General features: G+C 39.2%; 1 protein-coding gene across 9 annotated transcripts in view; it reads right to left on the reverse strand.

Moving 5' to 3' along the window:
- The window catches only part of TNS3 (tensin 3), a 208,726-nt gene that overhangs the window by 150,329 nt on the left and 35,091 nt on the right, over positions 1-23,306 (reverse strand). For 2 of the 9 annotated variants that reach the window (XM_071429876.1, XM_071429875.1), the window contains exon 3: positions 1,160-1,198. The exons of the other annotated variants lie outside the window; for them this stretch is intronic. The gene's annotated coding sequence lies outside the window, so the exon portion shown is untranslated. The remainder of the gene's footprint in view (positions 1-1,159; positions 1,199-23,306) is intronic. 9 annotated transcript variants of the gene reach the window in all.

A 23,306-nucleotide genomic window follows, 5' to 3' on the forward strand; every position in this document is an offset into this window, starting at 1 on the left:
TGCCAGCAGGTCACAGAGTCCATTTGGACTACACTATCAGGCATTGCCCCATGCACACATAAACCAAGTTCACATAAACCAAGTTCAATAAGAATTATTAATGACTAGTAACATATCCCACAGGTTGCTATATCTTTAAAATTTCTTCTAAACCACAGTAATTGGTTTTCCATTTCAGAATCAATACGTGGGTTGTGTGCACAATACAAAAGAAAGAAACTGCAGTTGCCAGTATGCCCCTAATACTGTGAGCTACAAAGAAAGGGTTTATTTTAAAAATTCTTCTTTTAATAATTTTAGCAGTGATGCTATACAAGATCCTCAGACTCTGATATGGGTTAATTACTGCGTAAAATCTAGGAGAGATCTTGAATGAGTTGATACTCACATTCCTCATAATACCAGAAATTACTGATTTCAGTTTCCAGGCTTTGCTTTACAGGATAATAATTTTAAAAGCACTTTTTGACTTCTGTGGTTCATGAAGGTAAGTACCATTACCTCTATTTTTCCAGCAGGGAAATCAAGACACAAAAATGTACAAAGTAACTTGGCCAATTCACAAGCAATGCAGAAGTGAGATGTAGGATTCCTAATTGCCAGTGCTTGTACCACTTACCTAAAATACATAGAGTTCTTAGCTGACACTGGTGCATTAGCTGTTGGCTGCTTAGTCCTAGTAATGACACTAGCAGCGGCCAGTGCTGGTTCAATAAGTAACTGTTACAATCCATCTTCTGAGTATCACTCATATTACCCTTGGAGCTAAAATAACCAAATACAGTATTTCAAGCCAGAAAAGGCTTAAGGTTTTTCTATCCTAACCAAGTATGGGTTCCACCAGGAACAAACAGGTCCCAAATAAATCTTACACTACTTATACTTCCAAATTGACATGAGACATGAGTATGTTGAAACAAATAATTACTGAAGTATTTTTTTTAATTTAAAACACACAAAAGCACAAAACATGTGGATTCCTGCATGGGACAGGACACAGTAACAAACTTCAGGAACAGACCCTTCATTTGCCAAGCCTTCAGAGAGGAAGGTGATAGCACAGTACTGAAATAATAAGAGGTTACAGGAGACTACAAGAATAATCTAACCCCTAACCTAATAAAACCTGATGGATATCAGTAGTGCCAAAAATGCTTACCAGCTCATAGCTGCTTGGAAGAAAGCAGGGTGTCTCCACCTGGAATAAAAAATGATGATAAAATAAGGAAAAAAAAGATAGTACCTTTGAAAATGTCCCAGCTGCATTGTTTGAGCTCTTTCCAGACAGTCAAAGAAGCACCAATCAGATCAGGTAGAGAACCTGAACATCCACTGCTGCTCTCAGCTGTACTATCTACTTTCAGCTCCCTAAAAAGTTAGCATTAGCTCAATGCGGACTCAGTGCCCTGCTCACATACTCTAATCAATGAAACAGGTTGAAGAGTAATGCCTTCACTCACGTCACATATAAAGGGAAACACAAAGGGTTTTCTCCCTTCCTCTATCCTTTATAGCATTCTTTAATCATCATCTAAGTTTTAGTTAATGAGTAAATATTCTGCTTTTCAAGAAATCTAGAACTTCAGCAGTTCCCAACACCTTACCCTTGTTCTGGAACTGACTTTGGGTCAGCAGTTTAGCAGAGGAAGCAGAACAGATTCTGTGGACTCACCTATCTTCACAGATTTGTCTCCAAATTAAAAACACTTCCTATGAAGAACACAGTCTGTATACATCACACCAAAAAAACACAAACCACCTTATTTTGATATTCAGAAACCAAAACACAAAGAAAGCCAGGAAAAGCATGACTGACTTTGATTACATGATGATCTAGGGAAAACCAAGTGTTAGATTATTTCTACAATCTCATATAGCAAGCACCCTCAAATCTCACACATACAGTCTAAAGACTGTAGATTCATCCCTTTACACCACTCATCTGAGCTGTGGAGGAATGGCTACATGACAGGGGCCACTTCCTGGACCAAGAATCGGGAGGATGCAGCTAATCTGGGTCCCAGCACCTTCAAGACACTGTGTCCTTGAGCATAGCCATAGTACAATAACAAGTAGTGAGAGAGACATGAGAAAAGAAAGATGTAATCCCTAAGGTATGAGGAAGAGCTGATATTGTAGTATAGCCAATAGATTGCTTAGCTTGCAGAATATGTATGAGCTTATTACTTGTTTTGCATAAAAGTCTGATGCTCTCTTCAATAAACGAAGCTTGCTAAACACTCATATTGAGCATCCAAGTTTCCCTCACCGTGACACTGAGCTTCAGTAGTGGTCATCATGTGTGCTCACTTTAGCAAGCACATTGAGGTTAGCCCCAGTGAAAACTGTTTCATTTAACATATTCACCTTTTCTGGGACAGATTTGTCTCTCAGCCAGCAGAGCCAGAAACTCTGCAGCAACACCTGGACAACAAAGGTGGAGTTTTCTTTCAGAACAGCTGCTATGATCTTCTGAACGCTCCTATGATGACTCAATTCATGGTACACAGAGGGGATTACTGAGTAGAGGGGGCCTCAGGTCATCTATAATCCTTAGAATATTAAAAAGAAGATGCAGCCTATGCAACAGAACAAGCTGCAAGAACAAAAAGAAACATCAGTTCTGTACACAACACAAGCAAAGAGTCAAAGGGGCTACTACCTGAATACACAAGGACAACCCACTCCAGCTTAAACACTCAGGAACAGCTTTTAACCACGAGCATAGAAGAGACTGCATTTGACTCCATAAATGGTTATGAAAAAGATTGATCTCCAATTCTCAATGCTTCTTAAATCATAAATTACTCATAAAAAGGGAAAAAAAAAAAGTAGCACATGAGTGAGTCCCAGCTCACTCATGATCTCTACACTACCCCTAAAGAAAACAGGACAGACTGAACTTTTGTAGTTTGTTGGCTCTCCCTTCTGACTCCTCAGTGGGCTTGCAAGTCCTAGGTTTTAATACACTGCACCTCTGCGGTTCATTTTGTGACTGTGACTCATGATTCACTACTCTATCCAACCAAACACCCATACTTCCATACATGGAAGATGTTAACTAACCTGTCATAATAGCATGCCTATTGCTGGAAGCAAGGACATCATCTGCCTTGGTGACCTCGTGCCTGACATAGCGTGTAAAACTTCATATGCCACCTTGAATTACAACCACCAACTCTCCTTTCAAGCCAAAGTGACAAATCACCAAGCAGAACAGTGCCCAGCTGAAAGAATCAAAGCCACATGCACCCTACACCACCACCACAAGCAGCAAACACCTGCATCTAGAGAAGAAAGACTATCTCAGTTGTCCTGACCATGCGATTACCTCATACTTATAAACTGGTTTTGCTCATGTTCTCATTGGCAACACCTAAGGTTAAAGTAGATAAACATGACATTTCAATTTCTTTCCTCTCACTGCATACACTAGGAAGAAATAATTAACGGAAACACCAAAGGAGCTGGCAGACTGGCTGAGTAGTGCAATGGAAGAGATGAACTAACATTACATGCTCATGTAATTATTAACTGGAACCACTGTGGAATAAAATTGTCATCACTGACATACATAAATATAGTCTCTGCTGTCTCCCTTCCCTCCACTTATCAAGACCCTTGAGGAATCAAGCATATCTTTACCCCTTTGGCTAACTAAAACACAGTTTTGCTGTAATTTGCTAGCTAATTACAGCTGACTCACTGTTTAAGAAAAATCCCCTTTCTTCTAATACAAGAACACTGGGGACATCCAGTGGACAAGAACTTAAGAAGAGAATTGCAGATCTCTGCAGATTTGTGGCATCTTATTCAGGCAACTCTGGACTGTGAGAAGATGAGAGCTAACACTAAAAATAACACTTTTTTTTTCTTTCCTGAGCTCTCTATACTTGAAACAGCTATATATAGCAAACTGACTTTACCAAAAAATTTCGTCTTCTTCTAATTCTGTGCCTTCTGCACTTCCTTTTTACAGAAACCAAATACTTTGATGTTCTGCTGCTGTTTTTGAGCTACAAAACTCAATGAACCACCCAGATGCCCTGACCTTTTTTTCTTCTAACTCCATGTACACAAATAGCACATTTCTTCCCAGATGAAGCAAAATAATCAAGACCTTGCTGTATTCTAACTTCAGTTCTTATGAGCAGTTGAAGCAAATTCTTCCACTCTTAACCCAGACACAGGCTAAAAGCAAGAGTTTTTAAACCCATTAACAGATAACAGAGGATATTATGACATCCAAACAATCTATGTTAAGAATATATGAGTGGCTCCAATTCTCCTTCCTAGTTTTCAAAGGTCCAGGACATGCTAAAAAATAAGGTTATATAAAAAGTATAGAGCCAAAAAGTAAAATAGCAAGACTTAAATCCAGTGATAATGCAGAAACAGGAAACCAAGTATAAAGGTTCAGTCATTGGTTTAGAAAGTTACACACTCTGTACCAACTGCACAAAACAATAAATTTCAGAAGGACTTTTCTGGTCCACCTACTGAAACTACAGCTAATCTTAAAGACATCTACAATAACCAGGTTTGTCAGCTTTCAATAGTTTCTTTATTCTTATAAGAAATGTACTACATATGCATTAGTGTAGTATTTCATAGTTCCACACCAAGGTGGATTTAGCTTCTGTACTTCTGTACGGTCACATATTAACAAGCCATACCAGAATGTAAGAATGCTTTGCCTAGTTTAAGAAATACCTACCTTTTCGATGCCAGCACTTAGACACAGAGGTAAATTGTTAGTCTATTCACAAATAATCAAGGAACTATTTCAACGACAAACTGCCTGTTCTTTTATACACAGTTAATATGAAAACATTTTCCCGGTGTGATATTTCCTGCATTCAGCCTTAGTTTGAAAAAGTCCAATAGTGATGGAAAAAAGATTGAAATTAATTTCTTTTATGAAGAATTCTGATTCCAATGAATCTGTGGGTAATTTTTCTTCATATGACTATAACATCAGCCACATCAGTTAATGAGTAACTGACTAACATGAGATAAATGTTAAGTCAAACAAACAAAAAAAAAATCAACAAATGGCAGGATATCTGGCGCTAGGAAAATAAAATATGTTCCTGCTCGCTCTTAAAAGCAACACAATAATGCCTCCACACAACACACAACAGTTCATTGGCTGAGATAACCATAGCTACATTTCGGTGGGGTTTTTTTCCCACTTCCAGATGCATATTTCATTTTTATCTTCCTACCTTTTCATTCTCTATTTGCAAGAAGTATGTGAACAACTATCTTCAAAGAATGAGCAAGTTATTACCAAAGTTGCATTTCAAAGTCCAAATCTCAAACACTATTATATAGCTTTTGCAAAAACAATTTAACCACATAGCTATAATTAATCACTTTCTTTCAAGCTGTAGTTTTATCAAGTAAGGCATTCTAGTATGCTTGCCACAGGTTATGTGTAATACTAACTCATTTATAAAGTAAGCTACTAAAAAACCTGTTCACTCTAGCCCACTACTTATGTTACAAAATGGAGGAGAAAGGGTGGAAAGACCAGCAAAATAAAGTCACTGACATCCTGCAAATAGCGTGAAATTACAGTCATGTTGTGAGGTTATCTGAATGTTACATATATATATATATATATATATATATATATATATACACACACACAGAGACACACATTTATACATACACCTTTTTTTTTTTTCTTTTTTTTTTTTTTTTTTTACAAAAACCACACACACCTATTTATTCCAATCTAGAGCTCTCGAGTTAAGCATGGGGAAAAAAAATATTAGTTATTGTTCCCCTTTTCCAACCTACCCTTCAAAACACTCACGACAAATGCTGGCTTTCTTCCATGCTATATTTCGTTTTGCAATGTCACAGTCCTGACTTACATCATGAAAGTTCTTCAATTCTCTGAAGAATACATACAAGGCAAAGATACTTGGTACATAGGTTATTTGGGGAAAAGATTTTTTTATATCTTCTAATAAAATAGAAGGTACTTGGAAGCAAAAATTGATGAGTTTCCCTTGATAACTGTAAACTAGTAAACAGAGATGAAGTCCTTTCCTTCTTAAAATAATGGATTTGTTCAAAATTAGTTCAGAAGCAAAGGAAAAGAAAGTCAGAATTTGAGTGTTTCTAACAGGGGTTAAACCAGACAGCAGAAACCAAGATCTTAAAACTAGATTTTACTGGACTTTGCACTAGTTCTCTGCACTGTGGTTTAATTTGCCAACCTGAACTGTAAATGCTAGCTACTGCCCCTCCTGATTTAATCTGTGTAACAGATGAAAGAGCTTTGTAAAGTAGGTTGAAATTATTTAACACAAATAAGTGCAAAAATATATTCTATTTGCTCAAAATGTCTCATTTTGCTGCCTCTTCAGCTAAAAAAAAAAAATCCTAATTTTGACAATTGTATACATCTGTTTGAGACTTCTGCTTTCTTTGTATCTGATCTGACTTCTCCAAGCTTTATGAGGTATAGATTACTCACAGAACTATGCTACTCTTTAAGTATTCCATGTGTATGTATTTTGGTACAATCTCCATGAGAAAATATTCTTCATTTGGAAAGCCAAACAAAATTTGCAACATTACCAGATATGGAGGGGGCCAGGAAGCAGAGGGGTTCTTTGTTCTGCCAACACTTTCCTCTCCCAAACGAACAAACTACCAGCATGGATTGAATTTTCTTGAATGGAAACAAACTGTGTACCAGAAATGCTGTATCTCAGAGTTCTTGACCTATAACATAAGTATCGGTCTGGTTTTCTCAGTCTGCTTCCAATACTTGAATAATAGTGATAAGAGCTTTAGGCATTGTGGTTCCTATGGTCATAAATAGCACTTCAGACAACAGTATCAGAAGTTTTAGGGTGAGGAGACAGGAGTTCTGTCACAACAAACTGCAAATATCACTGCTCAGCCCACAGATTTCACTGCATCTATTGTATGTCTAAGACGTGGGACAGATCTATGCCCATCAAATAAAGGGATGAAAGATAAGGTAAAAGCAATATCTAAACAACAAGCATAGGTTAAAATGGGGGAGAAGTGTGGGTTGTTTTTTTTTAATAATAATGGGGTAGAGAAGGGCACCAGAAGGCAGCAATGTCAGTCTTTTCTACTCAACATCACAGAAAAATATGAAGGCAGAAGATACATGTCAAACTTGTTGGTAAAAAAGCAAAAATCAAAAATTAGTTTGGGGGTCATTTTGGTTTGTTGCTTTATTTCCCTACGTTGGATGGTAGCAAACCATCCATCTATAGGATGACTCTTTGCATCTCCCTAAGGTAAATTTAATGCTTAATGTATTAAATCATAAGAAGGAAAAAAAGCTCTTTGCATCAGGCAATACTGAGATGCATACAGCAATTTAGCACAGGCCTGATTTCAATCTGTGATAGAAGGTCTGCAAGAATCATGTCAAAAAGGCAGTGACCTCTCCAGCAGCAGGAAATTTATAGAACATTTGAAAACACTTTAGGAACATGCTGCTTAGTAAGCCAAAGGAGGCTAAACTAGCCTATAGAGTTGTGAACCAAGCAGGACCCTTCCACTTTCTCACAAAGAAGTGGGCACATGCCATGTTGTAAAGACGCGATCTGCTCTGTGAGGACCCAATTCGCCCATTTTTGAGATTGAGAACATTTTGTTGGAGGTAGACATGGAAACACCTGAATTTTACAGCATTATTTCTTTCATATATCACAGTACTGACTTTAACAGCTCTCTAGTAATTTTTAAAAAGGTCCTCCTCTCAGAGCACATTAGAATAAATGTGCTCTGAAAAAAGAGAAATTTACATTCCAAATAGATCTTCAGTTTTCCAGCTATTCGGAAAAGAGATAATGCAATGAAATGGTACAGAATGACATTTAAAATACATACTTTATCATCAAAACTAGCTCTCCCAGACTAAGACTGAACTTCAATTGTTACACTTTAACTGTAGGAAGTATTTTAAATGCTTTCTTCAGTTACACAGAACATGACAAGGGAAGTACCCTTTTAGAAATAATTACTAGCAAAATGCTATTAAATGCTGTATTATCAACAGAAGTAGTAAAAGCAAATTCTAACAAAGCTCAGACATTTCAGCTAGCTGATAAAAAAACAGTCAGAACTGCTGGGATAAAGCTTCATAATGGGTAATACTGTCATTCTGTTTCTACCAAATTGGGGTTATTCACTATGTCTGTCTCCAGTTTTCAACGTTCTATCAAGCCAGTAAGGCAACTCCTTGCTGTTGGAGGTTAGAATTTTAGAACTTCTCATTTTTTCTTTCTTTTTGGTTTTTGTTTGTTTGTTTTTTTGTGTTGGGGGTTTTGTTTTTATTTTTGTTTCTCTCAGGGAATTTTCTCCTATGTGTTGCCTAACAGATGGAAACTACAAGACTTAAGAGACAAAAGACGTGGATGGGAGAAGGAGGAGGGGGAAGGATGCAGTTTGCTACAATCTGTTAACTGGGCAGTTTTCTCTTGAGAAGTGCAGAAACACCACAAGATATGGGTGGGGGGTGACGGGCTGGACTCCATCCTCACTCGCTCTCTCCTTCTCTGGATCAGAGGGGAGACGGTAGTGGTTTTATTGTGGGACTGTTGCAGCGAGAATTCACTGCCACTGTGGAGTTCTGCCCTGCACAGTTTCTCCTTACCATCGGGAGCCTTTGTTCGTAACAGCTGCCATTGAACTGGGACCTTTTCAACATCTGATTGCACTGGAAAGGACCCTCACCATCTACTCGGATGCCTCAGGGGAAAACCCGGGACCCTGACCCCCTTCAGCCTCCGGAGGGAGCGTCTCCCGTCTGCTTAAGCCCAGCCACCACTGCCCAGCCCCACTGTTTTCTGCCACTGCTTCGGGCTTTTTTTTTTCTTTTTTTTTTTTCTTTTTTTTTTTTGCTACATTTTAATCCATCACCCTGTGTCTGCTGGGACACCCTGCGGCTCCTGCTATGGCTTTGGAATTTTTGCTACGCTTAGTTTGCCACCCTGGGTGTGCCTGCCTCTGCTGTTCTAACCTGCTGGTTTGAGGTTCCTGCTACAGCCCATTTCACCATCGGGAGGGGCACTGAGACAGCCTGCTACCCCTGCGGTTGTAAAGAAAGCACCCTTCTATCGCTTCTGCTGGCTGAGCCGTCATTACCGATGTAGAGAGAGGCAGCTGAGCTCACACCACAGCTGCCCTTGTAGCTGTGGGGGAATCATTGCACCTGACCAGGAGCCACCAGCGCCCCTGACGGTTGTTTGCCTTGTTTTATATATATATATATATGTGTGTGTGTCTCTGTGTGTGTGTGTGTGTGTGTATATATATATATATATATATATATATATATATATATATATATACACATACATACACACACACACACACATACATACATACATACATACATACATACATATATTCTAATGAACTGCTATTCCTTTTCCCATATCTTTCCCTGAAAGCCCCACAATTTCAAAGTTACAATAATTTGGAGGGTTGGGGTCATATTTTTCATTCCAAAGGAGGTTCCCACCTACTTTGGCAGGCACCTGTCTTTCAAACCAAGACAGCTGCAATGAAAGGCTGGGGTGGCTCCAACTTTTCAGATGCAATACTGCAAGAGGGATTTCAACCAGTTTCTATGTGTATGCATGCTTCATCAAAATACCCAGCAAAAGCAATATAGTAAATAAAAACAGCACAGCAAAAGCAAAATAGTATGACACAGCAATGTTGCAGAAGTCTATACATCACTGGAGCCCAGTGCATTTTGCCTGCTACCCAATGGTAGCCACTATTGATACTCAGAATACCCTTCAAGATGTTGCTATTGCCTTTAGCTGCAATAGCAGATGTGCAGGCAATGCCTCTTTAGTAGAAGCTACGAGTACAATGTAAGTAAGGGCAAACAACTTTTTGTAACAAAAACTGAAGAAGAAAGGAGTGGTATATTTTTGTAAGCTACTTAATTCCCTTTTCCCCAAAACAAACATGGCATGAGCTACATAATGTTATCTAAGGGAGCGTTTTAAGCAGCAGCAATGTAAAATGCATAGTTTCTAGGTTCTTTGATCCACTTTCAAAGTCTAAAGGATGCTTTTCTTCTTTTAAAAAAAGAAAGAAAAAAAGTTACACAGCAAGTCTCTGTAAGATCTCTTGCATCTATATAAAAAGGATCAGAGCTAATCAGCTAATACCTGAACCAGTAAAGAGGTTCTTCCCCAAATCATGCAGAACAGGATAAGTCATGGGAGGATAAAAGAACTAACCAACCAAAACAAAACAAAACAAAAGCTCCTAAAAACATTCTACAGCATCCTGTGATATCTAGTGGAAACTTCAAATCCATCATGAAAAAGTAACTCATCCATATTTTGGTGGTGAACAAAGACAAGCGGAAATAATTCTGTTTCTTTCTCTCACTAATATCATCTCAATAACTTTTCCCCTTGCCAGCATATTTTTTTTTTTATTTTAATGAAAAACAGCAACCAAAAAAACCCAACCTCAAAGTTATACATGTATGTTGGAGGTTAGGATTTTTCTTTTTTTTCCTTTTCTCTCAGGGAATTTTGTTCCATTTGTTGCCTAAGAGATGATAATGACCAGTATTTAAGAGATAAAAAAAGATGTAGCCAAGGAGGACAGGGAGGGGGTGGAGCTGGCTGCACACTCCCCCTCTATCTCCCCTTCTCTCTCCCTCTCCCTCTCCATGGAGTCCATCCCGGCTCTGGTTCTTTTTTACCATGGGTGACACTCCGTTCATAAGACCAGCTCGTGAACTGGGACCTTAGTAACACCCAATCGCACTGCAAAGGACCCTCACCATCTACTCGGGTGTCCCAGGGAAAAACACAGGACCCCTCCCCCCTCCCCGAGGGGCACATCTCCCCAGCTTGTGTGGCAGCCAGAGAAACTCAGCTGCCACTGAGTTTCTCTGCCACTACAGAGAAACACAGGCGCCCAGCTTCACTGTTTTCTGTCGCTGCCTCCGTTTTCGCTACACTCTACCCTGACACCCAGTGTCCACCCACCCTGGGCTCCTGCTAAGGCTGGGGCGTTTTCTGTTACATGTTGTTTGCCACCTGGGACGCACCTGCCTCTGCCATTCCACAGGACCAGCTGCCCCTGTGACGTTGTAAAAAAAGCCCCTTATCTATCTCTCCTGCTGAAGCGCCCACCACTACCCATGTGGAGAGATGAAGCCGAGTTCATACCACAGTGCCCCCTGCACCTATGGGGGAATCATTACACCTGTTCTGTCTGGCCAGGAGCCACCAGCGCCCCTGCCAGCTGTAACCATAACTACAACAAAGGGGAAAGTGCTTGACAGCCAAAAGAAGGCTGTTACTGAGTTTCTGGTTCTGTTTGTTGTTGCTGTCATTGTGGTTGTTTGTTTGCCTTGTTGTACATACATACATATGTACAGATATATATATATACTAATAAATAACTGTTATTCATTTCCCCCTATCTTTGTCTGAAAGCCTGTCAGTTCAAAGTTATAATAAATTGGAGGGGAGAGGGTCACATTTTCCATTCCAAGGGAGGTTCCCACCTTCCTTGGCAGACGCCTGTCCTTTAAACCACAACAATGTATCAGCTGGATCTTACACAACACAACCAACTATCTGAAACTGTGGAAAAGGTTTTACGGTGACTTCTGTGAGCCAGAGAGAAGTCTGATAAGAGGATCCATGTTTGCTCCTGAAAAAATTTTCTACCAAGGTCGTTGACATAGAAACCAAGAAAGAAAGAAGGATAAATAGGAGAAACATGCAACTGTCTATTCCAATTAGCACTTTGTTTGTCTTTCCTGACTAATGGGTAAGGTGTAAAATTATGAGTTTTGTAAGAATGTATAAAAAACCTGCATACCATAATAAAACCAGGTTTGAAGCCTTCTGAAAATGGAGTGTTGCTTTGTCTTGTGACCATCTCAACTATAACATTAAACTACATACACAGATAGGTGCAGAAATCATGACCCTTAGAAAGTAGTCGGAAAGAAAAAAAGACTCACAGAAAAGTTCTGAATTTAGGCTATGTGCTGACTACTTCTCTGAAATCAGAAAATAAGCCTCTTGTAAGAAATAATTGATTATTGAATTTTATCTTCTTTTAATAATTTTTATTATTCTGTAACAAATGCTAATAATTTTATTTCAGTTATTCAAAAATCGTAAAACATGACAGTCAGTATCTAGATGTTAGGCTATTAAATATTTTTGATAATCCATATACTACTCTTTTTGACAGTAACACCCAAATGCCTGAGAGCTGAAATGAGTTTCCTGTTTTAATCATAAGGCACGCATATTAAATTGTTCATCTCCAAAACAAGTTCAAAGAATCACATCAGTCTCTAGAATCATTTAAATATGATCATTTCTGGTTCCATGCAGCACCTACCCAAGTAAATCTGTGAGCTACAAATGTTATCAACAAATCAAATTCTTTCTTATACAACTGGTAGAATTCCATACTGCAAGTACTATTTTGAGAACCAAAGCTACTGTGCAAAGAGGGATCAATTACATCATCTGGTCTAACAAAAAGTACATCTTTCTGCTAAACTGTTTTGCTTCTACCAATTGACCACTCTTATTATAGTATTATTACTAGTCATTATTGAATGTATGTCGGTGATGAAACCCTTTAAAAGGTAGTACCTTACCTCAAGGTATTATTACCACTGTGTATTTTATTATCTTATTTCATTAAAAAACCCAGATTTCTGCATTTACCCAGCATACCACACATTTTCAAATGCACACGTACCATTTGTACTCAAAATGGGAAATGCTTAGCCTATTGAAACTTGTATTTACTAGAATTTCCCAAAATGTCCTGAAAAATCTCCAAGTCCTTCACAAAGCAAAGATTCTTCTCTTGGATACACGTTGGATGCACTGAATCAAACAAATACTTGCAAACATCAAGGTAACAACACAGATATTAGGTCTAGATCTTTGGTCTCCACAAGAGAATATAAAATATGCTGTCTTAGTAGAAAGCAAGTACTAATCAAAAGTTTAAGTTAAAAGAAGGGAATATTACCCCATAAAAGTGCTGCTGGAAAAATAAAGCCCTCCAAGACTTTACACTGAATCTGTATCTCTGATTTACACAAATCTAGCAATGGAGAAAGTAAGTCACGTGAGACCATGGAACTACTGATCTCATTTTGTGCAAAAGGAACTTAAAGATTTTCTAAAGTAACAAAAATCTAGTAATGAAACTGAACTGGGAGAATCTATAGCAATTACTGAAAAATAATAATATGTTTATACTTTTATAATCCAATGCCAAAAGTTTGCCTTTAAATCTCTGTTGCTGTACAAATTATATATATAACTGTATAGATGTGTGTATACACACATACATGGGGGCTCATATAAAGGTGTGCAAGTGTCAGAGACTGAAATATTATAGTTTTTGACTTAAACATTTTCATTAAGGACTTTTAGAACTGTATTACAAAAGCTGCAGAGAATACCACCACACCCTGAATAGGCCTTCAGAATGAGGCCCTGGACCATTCACTGATGAAGATAAGATAAAACTCAGGAACTGGAGACATTCACAAAGCACAAGCTTAGCACCTTTTAGGGAGAACACCACAGTCCCGGGGTGATTAGCTGCGAGGCTTCCCACAGATCATCCCACCAAAGGGCACTGGGTGGGGGAGGAGAGACTCAATGTGAAGACCAGCTCAGCTGAGGGGCCCTCCTCCAGGGGAAAGCTTATGGGAAAACTTATCTACAGCAGAAGGGGGTGACACCATCCATCAAAAGGCCACTCCCAGGGGTCTCCAGACCCTGCACCACAGCACCAGAGATGATGCAATAGACCTTCAGTGTTGCAAAGGACAATGTCAAACTGGTCCCCTGCAAGTGGGGTAAAGTGTATAATAATCCACAGAATTCTGTATTCCTCAGCATGTGGCGGTGTGGCATGGAACTCTCACCAACAAGAAGACCAAATGGAAGGGAGCAACAAGACCACACTGGGACCCTTAGGTGGGTGATATGCTGCCACCTAACTCCTGTCACTTTCTCTCCCCACAACCCCCACACATACTTCTTTTCTTTTTTCTTTTTCTTTCTTTTTCTTTCTCTTTCTTTCTTTTCTTTCTTTCTTTCTTTCTTTCTTTCTTTCTTTCTTTCTTTCTTTCTTTCTTTTTCTTTCTTTCTCTTTCTCTTTTTTCTTTCTTTCTTTCTTTCTCTCTTTTTCTTTCTTTCCTTTCTTTTCTTTCTTTCTCTTTCTTTCTTTCTTTCTCTTTCTTCCTTTCTTTCCTTCTCTTTCATTCTTTCTTTTTCTTTTTCCTTTCCTCTTTTCTTTTCTTTTCTTTCTTCTTTTCTTTTTTCTTTTCTTCTTTCTCTCTGCTTCTTCTACTATTAAATAAAATGCATCCGTTTTTTGGCACCAAGATCTAACCTTGTTTGGTTTTAATCCCACTTTTGGGTACATTTTGAACCACCCCCACCCCCCCCCCCCCCCAAGTTCTTTCCAGTTAACACACAGAGAGTTAATGTTCTTTACTTTTCTGGGTTTAAATCAGATCATAACAGCATGTATACCTTATTTACTTGGATATATTTTTTTTTTTCTGGCAGAACTGTGTGATTTGTATTTCACCCACTTGATGTTTTCAACTTAAAAATCTCCTCCTGTGGGAAGAATGAGAAATTCAACCATTGGTGCAAATGTTTCAACTAAATTGGGATTTTTTTTTCATCAATGGCAAGAACAATACCCCAGCTAGGCAGCTTATTCTTAATCACCGCATACAGAATTTGTCACCTCGATTTTGAATAGATGTAGATCAACAGCAAGAAGGGAGGCCAAAAAAACATGCTTACCTTTTCTTCACATTTCCTGTTGCAGGCATACTTGCAAACTAAAACAAAAAAAAAACCCAAAATATATGACTAAAAGAGTAAGTGGATTGTCCCCTCCTTTTCTTTACATCAGCTTTCTATAAGACCTGGCCAAACTCAAGTCTGTATCTCTAAAAGTATTTACATACTTCAAAACAAAAGTAAACTAAAAGAAAAGATGCATGTTAGTTTTCATCCATTCCTGAAAGACTAGTTAATTACAGCAGTGTTGACAGATTTGTGCATTCTATCAGCTCATGATACCACATGTCTGGTTAAACATCATGGGCTGAATATCTTGACACTTAAAGCTTCACATATACCAGAGGTGTTACCATTTAAATAGCACAGATAGTAAATTGGTCCCAGTGTAACCTCTGAATCTTATGAGTCATATCAGCAGGCCCAGAGATATAAGAAAAACAGGTTGACTTCAAACTCACAGGACACTAGTGCTGGCCAGACTGTAATTTCTGATTATGAAATTCAGGTTATACAGTGTTGCAAACATTACTTTCAAGAGGTAAGCACTTTTAAATTCCTTCTTCCTAGAGCAGGATGAATTATAGGATGAATTGTTCCAGCAATCTTCGATTCAGGAAACAGCATTAAGATATAAAGCAGCCAGATGAGCAGTGATGTAACTGTGATGCAAAGCACAATAGCTAGAATGTGACACAAGCTGTTTTTAATTTGATTTTCCATATGCACTTCCTCCGTTACTCTGAAATTTGCTTTAACTCTATGCAGTGTCTATCCTTTGGGTTACCATGAGCTAACCTGTATTTTAAATTCAGGACAAATTTACTTATTCAATCTCCAAGATCAGTAAGCTGCAGAATACCACAGAGGTTTAACTGCAAGATTAACCAGGGCATAACCTCAGACCACTGAAGTTGAAAGCCATGTTTGTTTCTTTGTGCTTTCTGACCCAACAGGAAAGATACAAGTACCAAGGTGTGAGGTCAGCAAATTCTCATACTCATATTCAAGTGCAACAACTCATAAAGCCTTCATGCTCCAATCACTGCTCAGGGGGAAAAAAGTAAGGCCTACTGACACATCTTCTATTCTATCTTGTACATGTGTCCTGGTTTAGGGCAAATTTGGGAGAAAACCTCCAAAAGGGGGCTCCCCCAGAAAGCTCACCCACACAGCCCCTCCCCACAACCAGATTAGAAAAAATTTCTTCGGAGAGAAGTGGAAAAAAACCTGTTTATTTAACAGGCAAAGCACTCCCCAGCACAAAAAATGAACAATACCAGATGACAAAACTCATTCGCTGCTCTGAAGAGACGACAAATTCAGAAAGTCTCTCCTGTGGGTGCTCACTCTGTTTTTAATCCCACTGGCACTGGGAAAGGCTGCTGCCCAGAGTAGGCCCCCATAGGCCACAAAGTGCAAGCTCTCGGTGCTCCCCAGGTCCCCAGTCCAGAGCAGGCTGGAACAGTTCCAAGAAAAGGGAAAGAAAACCAATCCAGGGAAAACCTTCTCTGCCTCAGCTAGCTAAACTAACTAAAAAGCAAAGGAGGGGCCTGTTCTGCCCCATCCACGCCTAGACAACACAGTTCAGCAGAATGTGGAGGAGCAAGTGCAGGCTGATAACAAACTCTGTGCTTCTGCTTCTCCCTGCCTTTGCTCTCAGAGGCAGTCTTGAAGGCACAGAATATAATATCCAGCATAAACAGAACACACGACTGGGGATACAAGCATCATAACATCACCCTAGGACAACATGCTATGTTCATTTATTTTCCCCACATATAAGTTAGAAGCAAATTCTTTGTCGATAGTGCCTTACAGGATCAAGTTTCTTTATTCTCCAAATGTATTAACATTCACACAAATACACTATTAGCATTGATAATGATATATACCACTTAAAAACTCTATCAACCTTAAAGCAAATGGAAGACTTCTCTTAAACCATGAGGAAAAACTTAATTTTCTTGCATGACAGCATAGGGGATAAATGGCTAAATTCATTAAGTGATTTCACATACCAAAACTGTCTATTTAGCAGAATCCATACTTTACATCAGTATGGTTTATCATCAATGAAGATAGGCAGGGAGACTGAGAGGTGGTCAGAAGCTGTCTTTATTATGGACTACGTATGCTTATATACTCTTCCAGGAAGGCTAGTAATTTTTTACTACAATGATTGGGTTAATCATCACATAAAGAAACTTACACAGCAACATCTCTTGCTTGTAGAAGTCTTGATGCAATCTTCTTTCTTGATTCTACCTTCTTGCTCTGTTCTTGCCAAGGCATCCTGATTATTAAATCTCATATGCGAATCAGGTCCAAAGTACAATGATTAGCTTTAACTTTGCAAAAGGCTAACAAATGCTCTAAAAATATACATATTATCTCTTCATTCTGTAAGCTACTTTGAGATTTCCTCCAAAAATAAACCTTACCACAAATAAAGTAAATTAAAAAATGGTGAATCTGTCAGAAATGTCTGATATTACAGACAAGGTCTCATTTACTTTATAGATGCTTAGACCTACATTTCTGTGAGGCAAGAAGAAATATAAAACAGATTTAATTCCATGACAACTTCCATGATTTTGCTACTGGTTCAGGTAAAACCAAATCACAAATATCACCAAAACACAAAACCTCTATTAAAGTTGTTGATAACTAAATGGAAGCATTGATTTTTTTAATTTTTTTTTTTTAAGTTTCCATATACAAGGAAATCAGCATTTTCTGCACTTGTGTAACACAACAGCTCTTACAGTTGTTTCTGGAAACAAATCACTCAAATCAAATGTGAACTTAACCTTGACAGCAACTTCAAGACTGAGTCTTTCAGAAGCTTCAAGAACAACTGTGCCAAGCTGGCTAGTAGTAAAATGGAGACTAAGCCATATTTAGTCAATTTACTGCACTTCAAAACAGTTCCTAAACAACAGGGAAAAAAAGGGAGTAAGGGCATCAAAATGAAGATGTGTTAACTCCTGCAAGTTACCAATATTGCTGCCAGGGTAAAGAGAGAAGAATAAGCATAGTGAATCATATTTTTTAGACTTCAGCTCCAAAGGCTTTGTAAAATGAAAATTCTGCTTCTTACATTCTTGTGTGTAAGAAGCGAAAACCACTAGCAATGTTTTTACAAAGTAAGAAACAACTGCTGTAAACGAACCGTAGAATGATTTATGCTTTACCAGGACAACCTTTTCTCTGTCTGGTAAGGGCTCTGCACCTTGACACATTTAAGCATTTAATGGACTTATGTTATGGCAAGATGTTTCATATATTCCATCACACTGCACATGTAGTGAATATGGCTGGTTTATAAAGACAACCATGCACTTAACCACAACTTTTATCAAGTGATTCTCTGTGATAGGTTTTTGTGTGTTTGCTTATAAACCCCACCATGTATGGCAAGGGTAGAAAGAAGATAATTCAGGAATACTCTTGGGGTAGAAACTTGCATATAAATAGAGAATCAAAGAGATGTAACCCTTTTTAATGCCTTTCTGATCCCTAAGAAAAATTACTTGTTCCAAAAACATATACCTAACAGGCCTGGATATTCATTTTTAACTTCCTGGTAACAAAATAAACTGGGATGCTATATCAAAGGCGTAGATGTTTGAAAGATACTTTCTTTCCCTCAGCATCTCCAATTCAGCAAAACAGACACATGCTATTAAAGATAGATTTTGAAAGTAATAGCAGAGTCCTTGAAAATTCAGAACAGAATGTAATCTAAACCAAGCATATAGAAAGATTTGTGTAGTCAAGACTTAAGTTTTATAGTTCCCAACTACAGACTTCTCTCTTAATACCAGGACAGGTAGGTGTCAGAGGGTAATAGAATTGGTAGAGCCCAGCTATTTTAATATGTACGCTAGTGATACTGCTATGGACCAACAGCTCACACCTGCAGGAAATATCCTGCACAAAATATTAGGCCTGTCATTGGCTCTGAAGAAAATTTGTTTTCTTTTTGTTAATATAACTTGATTTGGTTTCTGAAAATGCAAACTACGGCCACCACAACAAAATCTCACTGGGGCACAGAAGGAGAAGAGGCTATTTTTGACCAAAATCTCCCAAATGGCTTCTGGCTACAGCAACCAGTCTGGTTGAAAGGGCATTGTGGATGAAATGTGACTACAAGTGCAGTTTGCCGGCTATTTTTATTTCAACAAGTGTTTAATAATGTTGTGACCAGATTATGAGAAAAAAAACTCACACCACCACACTTTTCTGCTGATCTGTTCCCACCAACTTTGCAACAATTCAACTCAAGAAAAAAATCAAAAGGAAAGCAGCATGAAAATCAGACACACAGAAATTAAGTACAGCATTAAAAATACGTTGGTATGCAATTTCGTGTGAGCCAGTTTTGTGCCTGCAGCCCACTTTGTGTAGAGGGTGGGATAAGTGTAGCCTAGCTGAACATATTAGTCATTGGATGCAAAAGTAAACACTTCTATTTTTAAGAAGTTACCAAAGCCACATGCCAAAGGTATCACTACTATAACAGCCACATTACGGCAACAACATCTGCTAGTGCATTTCCCGAGCTTCAAATACTATCTTTCATTTACTTTTGTTCTTTTCCTCATATTCAGCCAACCACTGTCTCCTCACCTGAGTATTGCTCCCACTACTTCATGACAGTGACATTGTTTTTGAAGATGAAGGCTGTAGTGGTATTGGTTTGCCAATCTGAGTTTCCCAGTCAACGCACCAATACACCTAGTGGGTTTAGTGCTGGTCAAATGGCAGTGTACCCACTAGAAATTATTTACTCATTTCTTGCTGTGAAATGTGGATTAGGAGGAGGAGAGCAAAACTTTAAAGTTCAAAACTTTAAAGAGTATAAAGAAAACTTTACTAACAGAATTACAGAAAAGTTATAAGAAAATCAGAATAAACCTTCAGAACACTTCTCCCCCCACATCCTCTTTTCTTTCCCACCAAACGTAAAGAGACAAAACTTGCAATTTTCAGTCAGTTTACGACCTCTAAAATAATCTTTCTTCAGTCCGCTTAGGAGAGGAGTCACTCTTGCCATGCTATGGAGACTTCTCCACAACAGTTCTCTCAGGAGTCTTGGCTTCCATGTCACAGCCAATCAGCTGCCTAGGTAAGGAAAATCTATTCCCAGTGTGAAAGTCCCTCCCATGTCTTTCTGTTTTAATGGGCCATGTCAACTTAGAGGGTACTATTTTAAGGATGAGCTGTTTTAGCATAAAAACAAAAGTTCTCTTCTTTTATCTCTGGGAAAAAGGTTTTTCTTCTTCGATCCCTGGGGCAAAGTTTCTCATCTCTCTCTGTTCAAGTTTCTCATTGAATTACAGCTTTTCAGCATCCACACACTCCAGCATGAGTGCCCTTTCTTCATGGGCTGCAAGTGAATGCTGCATCTCCCCATGTACTTCACGAATTACAGGGAAAAAACAAAGTCTGATATATCAAAAAATATATCTTCATACAAGAATTTCATATCCTCATAAAAGAATTTCAGTCCAAGACTAAGGCATCTCCCCAATCTCCTCCCATCTAGAATTTGATTTGCTTCTTTATTGACCTCAGTGTCTCATGTTGTTTTCCCTACATGTCTTCACCTTTTCCTCTTCCTGATTTGGGGGAGTATTGGTGTTCATAGGTTCATTTGTTCTCTTTATCAACTGAAACATTTTTTATTGAGTTTTGTAGCACTCAAAGGTTGATCTTATCCAGGCTCTGCATCAGGGAAATTGATGTGTCTTTTGCTGCTATTGATGTGGTCTCCACCGACACCATGAGAGCCTTGGCAGCTGCCAGCTTTACTTAGCACTTTTCCTTCACTCCAAGCACCAAAACCAAGAAAAGCTGCTGCTGCCAGTTTTGTCTTTCTGTCCACAGTATGTCTTGCTAAAAGCAGCTAAACAAACAAAGTCCATTATGAGCCATGCCGAGGCAACCATGGCTGTGCCCCTTTGTCTCGGTCGATTTCATCTGCACAGTCTCAGCCATGTGGCCCCTCCCGATCCAGGCTGCTGGCAGCCACAGAGCCACCCGAGATCTGGCCACTCCTGGCCTCAGGGCTGCACCCAGCGCCAACCGCGGGGCCACTCCCAGTGCTGGTCCCCACTGCATGATTGCTCCTGGTGCCAATATAGCTTCCGGCCGGCATGGCGCAGCAGCGCCAGTAGAACAAAGGACTAGGGGGCTTTGCTGGGAAGGGGCCCCAGCAGGCCGCTGGGATGGGGCCCAACAGGCTCCTCGGTGAGGGGCTCAGCAGCCCATGCACCACCCCTCAGAGGGCAGAAATCTCAGCTGCGCGGCGGGAAAAGCCGACCTAGCCACACGGTGCCACCCCAGCCCGGCCATGCAGGCCAGGCGATGGCAGCCCAGCCCAGCCTAGTCCAGCCCTGCCCAACCTGGCCACACAGGGCCAGGTCAGCCAGCTACCTCCTCAAAAGCCAGAAGCCAAGAAAGCTTTCCCTGGCTTTGTTAGTTTTTAAATGTGCTTTTCCACAGAGGCGTATTCAACTCTTTTAAGTAGTTTAACCAGATATCAATCTTCAAACCTAGCCAGATGATTGGCTCTTCAAAACTAGCCAGCTCATTGGCTCCATCAGTTTCCCCACAGGGAACCACCTCCCCCAACTGAAAACATATGGTTTTCCTTAAATCATGACAAGGCTAAGAGACAGTTATGGGAAATTTGTGCAGAACTTCAGCATTTTCTTGGGGGGCGGAGGGGGAGAGCAATACAGTGTTGTGAATGAGCCTTCCCACAGATGAAATATTTCCACTCCTGTTGCCAACAAAAGTAGTGGAAAATCTTTATAAAGAGAAAAATATTTTGGCACTACAGCTGCAATAGCATGTCCTTTCTTTTCCTTTACTACCACCTTCTTCCTGTCCTGCAGAAAAATCTTGATCACAAAAAGTTTACAAAGGTAGAACAGTAGCAACAATGAAAATGTATTAACATTTTAAAAAATACTGTTAATTTCTCCAGTCTTTTTAAGGTACACTTGCCAATCAATTAGGAAATTGATAAACCTTACTCCAGTTTAGAAACAAAGGTAATTTTTAGACCTCCTTCCTCCAGCTAAAAAGATAACCCCATGTTGCAACATGGGGTTTGTTCATCCACAAAACCATTTCAACCAGACTGTGGATTACTGTAGACAGCAACCCACATGAAACCCAAAAAATGGCTGGACTGTCTCCAGGTTTTCTTCTATCTTCAGCTGCAGACAGTATAAGATCTCAAGAGCTTGCATGTCTGTGATGGATCTTGAAAACATATCCTGCATAAATTATGCTAAGAGCACGGAACAAAGAAAAATAAGAAGAGATCAGCTTAAAGCTCCGAAGTAAGTAAGAAGGCAGATGTTGCTAGATTATGTGGGTAAAACCTTATGGGCCTAGAAGTTCTGATTCAAAGTTGTTCTTAAAGCTCATTAAAAAAAATATAAGTGACAAAGACCACCACCAGATGAAAATATAAAATAGCTATGAAAAGAAAACCATCAATATGATCTGAATATTATCAATATGATATGCTGTCTTGGTTTGAAAAGACAGGTGTCCTCCAAGGAAGGCAGGAGCTGCTCCTGAAATGGAAAATGACAATGCTCTCCCCTCCAAATTATTATAATTTTGAAATTTAGGGGCTCTCAGGTAAAGATATGGGAGTAGGAATAACAGTTCTTTATCAGGAAAAAAAAAAAATTAAAAGAAAAATAAAAATGCAGTAATACAAAACAACACTAACAGAGTCAGAATATGACCTGAGAGTCAGAATATGTTGGTCAGGGTGTGGGTAGCAGTCTGATTAAATGGTGGCTGCAGTCCTCCTGCAGTGACAGATGTGGTTCTGTTGAAGCAGTGATCATGTTAGGAGGGTGCTGTTTTCCTCTGAAGGCCCAGTGGTGGTGTAGGTAGGCTTGGTCTTCCTCTGGGAATCCAGTGGAAAAGGTTGACTGTGGTGTTTCAAATCTCAGATTATATTCAGGTAGGAATGCCTGGCTCCTCCCCCTGGGTGGAGCATCTCACAATGCGATGATGTAATTTTATTAGTCATGCAGTGAGACTCAATGGCCCATTAACAGAAGATATTTTCCAGAGGGAGGATTGGTTGTGGAAGAGATAAAAAACTGCCCCACCTGGTTTTAAGTGGTGCCCAATTGACAGAACATAACTGCCCCACCTCTAACAGATGACAATAGAATACACACCCCCAGCCACATCTTGCATTTCCAACCTAAGACATATGCTTATATAATCAATATGTTATGCTTGTAGCCTGCCTCGGTCTTGAAGCTTTCTTCATTTACCAAAACAAACTCTTCAGTATTAAAACAATTTTCTTCACCCCACCTTTTCTTTAAATAATATTTTATCTTCCTATACATTATTTCTGTCTCCCATTGTAGTTGCTCCCCTGGCCCCACC

This window comes from Agelaius tricolor, unplaced genomic scaffold, assembly GCF_023055355.1.
Source record: "Agelaius tricolor isolate 1412-34295 unplaced genomic scaffold, bAgeTri1.0.p SCAF_6, whole genome shotgun sequence".
Lineage (NCBI taxonomy): Eukaryota > Metazoa > Chordata > Aves > Passeriformes > Icteridae > Agelaius > Agelaius tricolor.